This window comes from Pleuronectes platessa, chromosome 19 (genome assembly GCF_947347685.1).
Source record: "Pleuronectes platessa chromosome 19, fPlePla1.1, whole genome shotgun sequence".
NCBI lineage: Eukaryota > Metazoa > Chordata > Actinopteri > Pleuronectiformes > Pleuronectidae > Pleuronectes > Pleuronectes platessa.
Window position 1 is genome coordinate 7967844 of NC_070644.1, and position 10289 is coordinate 7978132.

Here is a 10289-nt window from a genome sequence, read left to right on the forward strand (position 1 = left end):
TGTCTTTTTGAGCAAACCTGGAGAGTAACCAGTATTGCGTCACGAGCATGAGGTCAGGCCTGCCCTCGACAGTGTAGATTCACTAAAGCTTGAAGCAAATAATTTTTCTTTTCGGTCTGTTTGTAAAAAAATCGACCCACAAAATTATACAGTGTGCGTTGCTTGCAGCCCACTCATCTCAGTGTCCCCAGCTTGGATCTGTCCTTGTGGATTCTACACGTGCAGGTGCCAAGTGGGAAATGTTGAAAGTGTTCACATTGTGGTTACATTGAGCTCAAACCAGCGAAGTCCCTTGTGTTTCCCTTTAAGTTGTTTTAGTCTTGATTCCTTTTAGAAATGTTCAGATACCTTTTTTTACCATCTGATGCTAAGTACCCATCTAAACCTGTTCATTTTGAAAAGTAAACTTGTAATATATATATTATAACAGCTGTTAGTTACTAACCCTGTATGGAAGTGATGATAACTATCATTTCCGTATGGCCTGACTCAGGTTAAAGCTTCGGAAATACAAATACATACAGATAATGAATGTCATAGATTTGATTGATCTCTCGGTTATGACATATCAAACCAGATGATAGAAGTGCTCAATCTTGCTCTGACTAACTATACTCGACAAATCACTACTTCTTCACTGCTCCATAAAAGGTACTTGCCAGTTGCATCCCAGCACAACTTCTGTTTTTTGAGCGGCAAAGAAGAAGCGATTACCAGGAAAAGAAGATTGCAGTTTTATTTGGGTGAAACTAATGTACTTTAAAGACGTTTTGATCCGATCTGAAAATAGATTTGTTTACTCACTGATCCCCGACCTGGCATTTTCCCGCAAATCCTGTGGCATTTCTGATGCTGGTATCGGGAACATCTCTAATCCTGTAAAGTGGCTCCTCTGTAGTCTAACTGTTGCCTCTTTTTGGTGCAGGTGCGAAGACCCACGCCTGCTCATCCTCTTCCTCATCTAACATCCCTCATTCCCCCCCCCCATCAGTCTGCCCAAATAAACAAACCCAGACAGCAGCAGCTGCCTTAAACCCACAACTCGTGCTTCCCATCGCCCCCTCATGCCCAGTCCCCTTCATCGTTTGCTGCACCAAACTGCCTCTCCCTCGGAGCATGGGAAGCTCTCTACCACTGCCTAAGCCCCCTCTTCTCCTCCTCTTCCTCCTCCTCTTCTCTTCCTCCTCTCTGCCCCTTCTCCTCCCTCTATGTGAGTATTACTCATGACAACCAGCATGCCGAACCAGTATGTGGCACAAGCATGGGACTGGGCATGTGGCGGATGAACAGCGTGGGTGATTTCTGGCTCGCGTGTGGCACTCACCAGTGATTTCTCCGCTAATGGCTGCATAATAGCCTCCCATTTACATGCGGATGTGGTTCTGCAAATTCATAACCACATTAGCATGGAGGTAATCAGTGAGTCACGCATGTGTGCAGCCGTTACAGGGCTTTCTGTGTTTTGGACTGTGAGCACTTGTTTTGCCTCTCACGCCTTTCGGCAGGAGAGAAGAAATGTTCTTGTCAGGATTTGGTATTTTGTCAGCGACGTTTCAGGCTGAGTAGTAAAACTGTCAGAGCAGCAGCAGAGGAGAAGTACGTCTTCATGTTCCCGTCTCACACTCACTGTGTTATGGTTGCCTTTGTGTAACGTTTTCATTTGTTTGTTTTTTTGGCATGTGCACGTTTTCTTTTCTGGAGTATTACCAAATCCAGATAATAGGCCCAATGACATCAGGGGTCGGACATATTTTACTGCTGCATGACAACAGGAAAGGACAATAGGGAAACAAAACCATTTGTATTTGTGGCTGGTAATAACTGACAAAAATAGAATCTAAATCAAAAGGGATTCGCATTCTGTTTTATTTACCAGCAGAAAAATAAACAGGAAAGACAAATATGTAACATGTTGATCACATCAAATTATAATGTGAATTTAGTCTTTTGATGTTGCTCTTATTCTCTGATGCCCTCCAGCCACAATTAAAACAAACCACTTTAGAAAATATGAAATCTGTTTATCTCAGACTCTGAATAAAGATGGATGCCATGGCAACATTGTAGGCCATAAATCTCATGTTAATGGGTGGGACATGTAGGATCAAACTAAAACATGAAAGTACATGTCAAATAAATTCTTTTTTTTCCGGTAGTTCTCATCACACTAGTTCTCCAAGCGCTCATTTTGAGGATATTTGACTTCATTTCTGGATAGAGGGAAGAAGTGGAGAGGTGTCGTCCATCTTTATATACAGCCTGTGATTCATCCACATTATGATAATCTTACTTTGAAAAAAAACCTCACTGTGTTGAAAATCCCTGGAAGTTATTTTGAGTCCAAGCAGAAATGGATGCAGTTGGAATATGCAGATGTTATTCTTCAGCCATAATATGCAATATCATTTTATGAGAGCTGCCGTAAGTGGTCCGAGCTGAACAGGCTCATAATGATCTTATTGTTGGAGAGCTGATGTTGTGCTGCACGTGTGGTAAAGTGAGCACTGGAGGATTTGAGTACTTTGGGCCATATCACTGACAACTGTGTGATCCCAGGAATATTCTGCAGCGACGTGTTTTGAAGTGGAATTAACTCTGCTTTTTAAGAAGAGTGGGAATTTAAAGTCCTGTCGTCTGTAAGCAGCTTAACATCAACATGTTACAATTAAAGAGGTCTAATTCCTCTAATATTAAACGATTCTAAAGATCGTACTCGAAGAAAATCAAATGTAGCACTTAAAGCTCAAAATGCCCTTTCTGTTTTTGGTCTTTGCCACAGAGGCTGTACATATTGATCATTGTCGGAACTCGTGCAAATACGATATGAATTATTAAATTACGTGGCTGGAATTGACCTTTATGTCAATTAGTCCGTCCCTGTTTGATTTATAGATTTGCCGGACTGAATTTCCATATTAAGCCGACTGGAAAAGTCAGGCCAGAGGGGAAAAAAGACAACAGTGGCTGAGATGCAGGTACAGGCTGAATGACCCCACACTACAGTGAGATGAACGGAGAGACATAAAGAGAGAGGGAGAGATGGTGCAGTGAGGAGGAAGAGGGGCGTTGGTGGGACAGAAAGAGGAGTGCTGAGTCAAGCTTATGATAATGAGTCTGAGAAAGAAGGAAAGAAAGACGGGGGCTTCTTGATCCAGATGCAAATGAATCCCCACATCCTGGAAATGCTCACCTGCCAAAAAAAACTGCACATGAAACCACAGATGAATCAAACGTTTAACTGTTATAATCCATAAATACACTATTACCCCAGGGAGGAGAACAACAGATATATCATTTCATTATAAATCAAAGGGTTTCAGTTTGATTTAGAACAGTCAGCTACTGCATCATTCTTTTTTTTATATAATTCCATCAAATCAAGCAAAATTGAAATAAGTCACAGTGGTGCTTTGAGCTAAAGGCATCAGCATGCTAGCATGCTAATGTTTGCTAATTGGTGCCACACATTAAATTGAGCTGAATTAGTTTTGCATGTAATTGTTAATTACTTATAAGAATAGGGTTAGTTTAATTTTTGCGCTGACAATTGTGTGAGATTGAAGAACCACATCACAATTTATACTGAAGGACACACTAATGTCCATAATTAAAAGGATCCATTAAATATTTAAGTTTACTCAGAACTATACTGTGTATAAAATTAAACAACATGACAGCTCCCCAAAAAGTGAAGCCGAAGTGTTTCAGTCCCCACCTGGTGGCTGGCTGCAGTATAGGTCATAAATCCTTCCATTTCCCAAATCGTTAGACGTTTATGGTGTAGATGCTCTGCTGTAAATTTGGTTGTCTGCTCATGGTGGCTCTGCTTGAAGGCCTTCTCAATGTTCCTGGCCATACAACATAAGATTACTGACAAGTCATGTGGGCACGCAATATATCAAGATGACGGTGATCGCCCTCTGCTGGATCACTTCCGTCTGATGTGTTAAATACTGTATTCATTTGATTTCAAACGGGTCATTATAGTTTGAATACCACATTCAAATAAATGTTTGAATTTCTATATCAAAATGTGACAGCCCTGTCTCCATGTTAATGGCTTGAACATGAACCATAGGCCTAAAGAGAGTTCGCGTCAAACTATTTGTTCGTGTTCATTTCTCTTTTTCAGTTGTTTTATGCAGTTATTTGACTATGAAATGGTCAAGATTGACAACTGAGACTGCCTCGCAGTTACGTGTTTATTGGCAGGAACTTGCTAACATGGCTCCATCCTCCGTTTGCAACTGTGCAGACTCTGGCTCCAAATACTCTACAGGGTAGAGTTCATATTCAGGATATTGGATAAGGCTTCATTCTTGGATAGTGGGAGGAAGTGGAGACTTGGCATCTATCTTTATCCACAATCTACGCTCGGAACCAAAAATCGTACACACAAAGTTGGGAGATTCATGCTCCAGGCAGCGTGGGTGTCTGTATAAAACGTCATGCCATTCTTTATGATAGGTTACCCTGACTGACACGGAGCCAAGCCACCAGCCTGGCTCATAAAAACTAATGATACCGCTTCTGACACAGGAGGCTGTGGAGGTCACGTCTTTTACCCTATAGTGCTGCACGTGACATTTGTCAGGATAGGAAAGGGCGGATAATTATGTGGAGATGGTTTCCCTGCACCATTACGACAAATTGGTCATTACTACAGGTGTCAACACCGTCCTCGTACAGAAGCAGAGACAGTAAATACATCAGCTGCTCACCTAAGTTCATTATGTAGACCGGGATTCAACCACAGACCGGATTTCGCATGGGAACAAAGTTAGCAGCCACCAGTTATAGCACAGATGGGAGGAGTCAGGGAGGAAGTGAGGCTTGTTAGTGCGTCTGGTGTCAGGACTCATTTTCCGAGAGAGTGACCGTGTGGTTGTGCACACTGGTGCTTGTCATGGCGTTAGTGTGGTGCTCTCGGAGAGACTGCAATGTAGCTATTTCTGGTGTGCGAGTCTGAGGGCAAAGCCTTCAGCTCTTTCCTCGCTTCTTTAACCCCCAGCCCCCCCCCCCCCCCCCCCTCCTCTTCGTGCCCCTGTCCCTCTGTATTTTCCGCAGAGGAGCTGTGGGGTGTAGATAACTCTCCAGACAGCTGAAACAACAGGGAGCCGCAGAGAGAGTGTTACTGTCTTGTCTAGTAACAGCCTGCGTACGCTCAGGTTAATGGGGTATAATGTGACTGACGGAGAGGAACACTGGCTTCAGGCTTATTCTCATACAGTGCTTCTTGTTGCAGAGAAGAGATGCTGAAAATGTTTTTTTCCTCTCTATTCAAGAGCATTGTCTTACAGTTTGAGAGAAGGACTCACTGATTTCATGTTTTCACTCAAAACTCTGCGCTTTCTTTCAAATATACCCTGAATGTGCTAAAATATCCTGTGCTTCAGCTTTTAGCTCTTCTGTCCTCATGCTCATGCTGCTTCTGTGCGCATGTGACAAATCAAGTGAGTCAAAATTCTCGGACCAATAGAATATCAGGTATCATAACGAATGAAATTGTCCCGCTCTCGTTGTTACTTTTGCTGTTGGTGCTTGCTGTTCTAATCAAATACAGAGGAATGGAAGAAGGGGGGGTGCATGTATTGTGTTTTTATAGTTAGCAATAGTGGTCCCATAAGGTAAAGGACTTCAGATTCTTGATTTTGCCGCTCCATGTTGGCCAAACATCTGTTGGACTGGAGGCCGGTGTAAGCTGTTGCGAACAGGAGGGCATGAACCAGTTAAACTAACCACCCATACAGGACTATCAAATACATAAAGCTAACGCACCCCAAACGATGGCCAGACGATTTCACTTGCTGCGTCCAGAGGGGAGGAGAGATCAGAGAGCAGACGTTTTACTTGTAGCACCGAAAATTTGAGTGCAAACGGGGGATATTTGAGTGTGAACGCAGGGTTTGGGTAGGAGGATTACTGAACATCTTTAAAACTAAAACTCTTCGCTTTTGGGGGTAACCACGCAAAGATAAAAATGTGCAAAACCAGAAAAACTCAGCATGTTGATAAATCGTTTTTGTCACCCTTCACTAACCAGTGCGTGTCTTCTCTTTGTTGCAGGTGGAAACAGACAATCCCCAAACTTGACCCTCCACCACCCTCCCTGAACCGCAAGCGGGCCAGCAGAACTCTGTCCCCTGGGTCAGAAGTCACAGCTACGCCCACGCCCGAAGACGTCGCCGCTAGCGATGCGACCCCGAGCCGCAGCAGCAGCCTCTCCTTCCCGGACACCACCCCCAGCTCCTTATCGTCCGGCGACTTCCACTCCCTCAGCAACGGGGAGAGCAGCTCTTGCTCGACCAGCGAGGACTCGGGGGTTCGCTCGGAGACAAAGTCCCTGCTTTCGCCTCTGCGTGACGACGACGACCTGTTCGGGGACCGCGGGACATTTTTGACAGCCTCCAGCGGCTGTGACAGTCCCTTGGGGGAGAGAGACGAAGCGGTTGCCTCTCCCTCCGAGTCGTACCCTGCCGAGCCCCACGCCCTCGCCTCACACTCGGACACCTATGAGCACCCACTGCCCTTCTCCTCCCCTGCGGATGATACCTGCCTTCACATCAGTTTCTCTGAGGACGAGCTACTATAGAGCAGCCAGGAAGACCCAAATGTCCCCCAGCGGAGTTAGGACGGGCCGACAGTCCCCTGAAGACCTCGTCACTATGTTCTTCAATCAGCTTTTAATGCAGTACTTACTGTCAGACCCTCTTGTGTTTGCACTGGGCTCCATTTCAGGAACTTGAATTATTCTGTCCACTTGTGACACAGTACAGACATAGCATTAATAACTAAGTGTATAAATAATATTAGCCATTGGACAGATTTAGTATTTTTGTAATGAAATTAATCATCTAATTTACTTTTTAGTAACTAGAATGTTGAGAAGAAAACATGTAGCAACTCTTGCACTGTTAGCCCTGCGGTATACTGGCTGTTCAACAACGCGTACGCAAATGGCTGCATCGTAAACCTTATTGTTCACGTACTTGCTTTAGGTGCAATGCGTGTTAAGCCTGAAACATGCTTCTGCGACTGCGTCTGCGTCTTTTCACGCCGCTGTGGCGCAAGACTCGTTGTCATTCATGCTTCCCCAACCGTTGCGCGTCTTACAAAGCAATTCCGCGCCAGAACACTAGGCGGAGTAATGCTTTTTGTCGAAGACGACCTGAGAGACGCCTTCTTTGTGGGTGTGGCAATCGTTGTTGACTGTTTATTTACCTTCTACCAGTCGTGTTCTCCATTACAAACACACGGTGAACCATGGCAGAGAGTGTATTCACGATTCCAACCGAACAACAATTGATTGAGATGGAGCTGCTGGACATTGAAGAGCAACTTCTTATAATTAGACCGACGTTAGCCGAGATCTCCTTCCACGAATTGGAAGCCATCTCAGTGTCCTTGTACTCGGACATCGACGGGTTGTAAAGGTGCTCATATTTATCGGACCTCTTCCGACAGGAGTTCTTCCCGGTTGTCCATTCTTCTTTTTAAAATCTTCCGTTGTTTCTGCCTGTATTACGGGGCATGAAACCGGAAATGCAGCTCCAGAAGGGATGTAGAGCAGACGAATCACAGCCTTGCGGGCTGAGTGAGCTTGCGGAGCTTTGCCGTAAATTTTAGAAAAGTGGGGCGACGCCCGTCAGCACGTAAGAAGGGATACATAAACACGTAAGGGACCCGGAAGGGCTCTTGCGCTTACGGGCCCGTGAAAACGCAGAAGCATGTTTCAGGCTTTACTTGGGGACTCCAGCAGAGGGCCCACCACAGACGATTGCGAATTCGAAGGTGGTATGTCAGACTCCTTAATCAGACATTTCGTGAAAACAGCATGCTTACTTTTCTGCAACTGATGTCGTTCCCACTGGCCCAGTCAAGGACTCACTACTGCCCCTACCTTTATGTGGGTATTGCAGCTTGCTCAGTGTCACTTTAATTTCTGAAGAAACGCACAACCGATGCACCAAACAGACGAAGATTAAGTGAGTCAGCCATCGTGCGTACGCGTAGTTTAGATACGCTCGTATCTCCGGCCTTAGTCACACATCATTTACCGTAAGACGATAAGGGAATGCATTTTATTTTTGCTAGTAGTTGAAATTTAAACATTATTTTGTATGATGCTTTGCTGTGGTGCAAACTGATGTTTCTGCAGATTTCACAGTGATGATGATGGTGATCTTGGGAGGAGCCTTGTTTTCTGAATAGCACCTGTTTGGACGATGGGTGGAAAGAAAAGAACAAGGAAGTCAGAAGAGTGAAAAAGGCGAGAATTTGAGCATAGTTTGGGTTTATGCACGACCACTCGTGGCTGTGCAGTAGGTTTTATTGTATCAGAGTTGAGTTGGTTCTAGCAAGTGTTGTGCTACTTGTATTTTTGGTTTTGTCGGAGTTAGCCAAAGGGAATTCGTATTGTGTTATTGATTCTGTGTGTAGCATGATTGCAATCTTTCAAAACAGAGGGATTTGTCGTTGAATGAAAACGATTTAAGTTTTGTGAGACAACGGAGGAAGAAAGCAACCCCTCAGAGAGCTAACGGCCTTGAAAGCTTTGAATTGCACCTTCCTGAGTGGGGAGTCAGTTATAAAATGAAGCCCCGGGCTCAGTGGGAAGATAATTGGGGAACCACATAGGGCCTTGGAGAATGACAGCGTGGCAGATGGATTTTTATCTGTTCTTTCTCCTGAATGACAAGAAAATCTGTTTCTTTAAAAGCTCTCAAGACAATTACAATGACATTGCTGCTGCACATTGAAATTGTTTTTTTCCTAATCTAAATGTTGGGAACATTGTTTTGACCATATTATTATTAATTAATATATAGAGCTACAACAATTAATCAATAAGTAGATCATACTAAAATATGAATTTGCAACTATTTAGATAATGGAAATTAGAAAAAAAATTCTAATATTACCAGGTTTCAGCCAATTATATCTCTATTATGTATATGTTGGATTTTTTATCAGTAGATGTCAAAAGTGACTTTAGAAAAATGTCACATGCATTTTTTTCTTTTTTGGGTTAATTTATAGATCAGACGATTAGTCAATTAATCAAGAAAATGACTGTTAAATGTAACCCTATATCAATAATGGCCTGTTTATACAAACACAACTGAAGTGCTGAAAATGGGAGAATGGAACAATAAACTGATCAGTCAGTTAACAGAAACAATTCTGTTGAATATCAGTTTCACTTCATCTCAAATGTAAATATTTGCTGAATATTGAAGATATTTATAAATCTGAACATATGTAGGTTTTTCTTTTATCGATATGATAAATCGGTGGGGGAAATAATCAAGACATAACCAGGTATCCTAACAATGAAAAGTATTTGTCTTAAAGCTGAAGACATAGTGGGAATTCCTGTTTTCATCTTGTGCGGCAAGAGTCTAGGGCACTGTTTAATAATGTTGAATTTAATTTAATGCAGAGTTGTAACCTGAGATGGGTAGAAGTGACAATTAATGAACGCGAGAGGAAAAGCAGCTGAGGTGAGAAGAGGGGCGGTGTTAGTGTGCACGGGAGACGAGGCTTTTCTCAACATCACCTGTAGCAGGGAATTAAAACAGCAATAACACATGGAAGAAAAATGAATAAAGAGGAATACTCCAGCACTAATCTGTGTCAAGACTGTTTATGCAGATCACATCATCACTCATATGATCCGTCTTTGTATTTCTGCTGAGGTTACCTTTCATCGCACGTCTTTCACCTGCCGCCTCATGTCGTCTGTGTAATATCTCATCACTGCAGCATTGCTAACATATTTTTATCCACCGACCGAGTTCTGGCTTCAAACTGTAAAGCTTTCTCATTTAGTAGTCAAATGGGGGCAGCAGAGGAAATCCTCACACGCAGTTCACAGCTGGATTCAAAGCACAGCCACAGGCTTATTAAAAAAAAGAAGAAAAAAGCTAATTTTCTTTTCATCTCTTTGGTTTGAATGTGAACAAGAATAGTCTGTGTGCTCCTGCCTCTGCCCTTTTACCTCTGCATTAATCATTTCTCCCTACATCCACGTTTGGCATTAACAATGCAAAAGTTTCTCAAACACGTGACATTTTCTGTGACTTTCTCTGATGTCGTGCTGCCCAGGAGGTGAACCACTTCTTCGGTTTACCTCGAGCCAGCAGAGCCTCGCCTCTGCAGTTTGCAGCTGGAGGACGGACAAATGACTGACAGGCTTAATGTGTTCGCGGCCTCAGTGAAATGCACTAATGAGAACAGTGAGGTGAAATCCTTTAGCTCTGAGGTGTTAGAGCTGTTATTTCCTCCCC